This window comes from Rhinatrema bivittatum, chromosome 4 (assembly GCF_901001135.1).
Source record: "Rhinatrema bivittatum chromosome 4, aRhiBiv1.1, whole genome shotgun sequence".
Lineage (NCBI taxonomy): Eukaryota > Metazoa > Chordata > Amphibia > Gymnophiona > Rhinatrematidae > Rhinatrema > Rhinatrema bivittatum.
Genome location: NC_042618.1, coordinates 87,838,638 through 87,840,016, shown reverse-complemented (window position 1 = coordinate 87,840,016; position 1,379 = coordinate 87,838,638).

The window sequence follows — 1,379 nt, the reverse complement described above, 5'->3', positions numbered from 1 at the left end:
AAAAAGTCGAAATCCAGAACCTCCAGGGTATCACTATGAGAAATTTACCCATTCCATGCACAGGACTGCAGAGGTAGGCCAAGTTTCAGAGTCTCAACGCATGGATGATATGATGGGGCAAGAAATAGGTCTATTGGTTGCAAAGAAATGGGCAACATAGTGGGGAAGGGGGAGGGGCATTTTCCAAAAGGATGGGTTCCACCTTAACCAGAGTAGAACCATGCTGCTGGCACTAATCTTTAAAAAGGAGATAGAGCAGCTTTCAAATTAGATGATGGGGGAAAGCCGACAATCACTCAGGTGCACATGTTTCAGAATTATATATCTTTGAACAATACTAACAAAACAGAGACATTGGGACTTCCTGATAGAGAGGTTGCAATAAGTATTAAAGTGGCCCAGGTGCTGCTAGGTAATGAGCAGAGAGAGTTGAAAGATTCCAAATTACCCCTCTCAACTGATAAACAGATTGTAAATTCAAGCAAAAACCATACTTTGAAATGCCTGTATATAAAATTGTAGAAGTTTAAAAAATATAATGGGTGAGTTAGAGTGCATAACACTGAAAGAAGGTGGAAGGAGGATAGCCAATGGGATTCTGTGATACCAGGGTACAAATTGCAATGATAGAATGGATCAAATTGGTGAAGGAATGGCAGAATATATTAGAGGGGTCATTGAGTCAAACAGGTTAAAAGTTCTGCAGGAAACAAAATGCACCTTAGAATCCTTATGACTAGAAATTCCATGTGAAAAGGGGAATAAAATATCATTGGAGTGTATTACTGTTTGCCTGGCCAAAATGAGCAGGCAGACAATTAAATGCTAATTGAAATTAGGAAATCTAACAAAATTAGCAGCACGGTCATAATGGGTGACTTCAATTACCCCAGTATTATCTGGGTAAATGGCACATCAAGACATTATAAGGAGGAAATTTAAAGTAGTTAAATTACAAGAGCATTGTGAGAAATTGCAATAGGACCTTGAAAGGCTGAGTGACTAGGCATGCAAATGGCAGGTGAAATTTAATGTGGACAAGTGCAAAGTGATGCACTTAGAGAAGAGTTATCTAAATTATAGCTTCAAGATTCCACACTACGAGTTACCACTCAGGAAAAGGATCTAAGCATCATCATGGATAATATGTTGAAGTCCTCTGCTCAGTGTGCAGGGGCAGCCAAGAAAACAAATGAGGAGAGATTGAAGAATTTAAATATGTACACCCTGGAAGAAAGGAGGAGCAGGGGTGATATGATTCAAACTTTCAGATATTTGAAAGGTTTTAACGATCCAAAGACAACGACAAACCTTTTCCGTCAGAAAAAAATCAGCAGAACCAGGAGTCACGAGCTGAAGCTCCAGGGAGGAAGACTCAG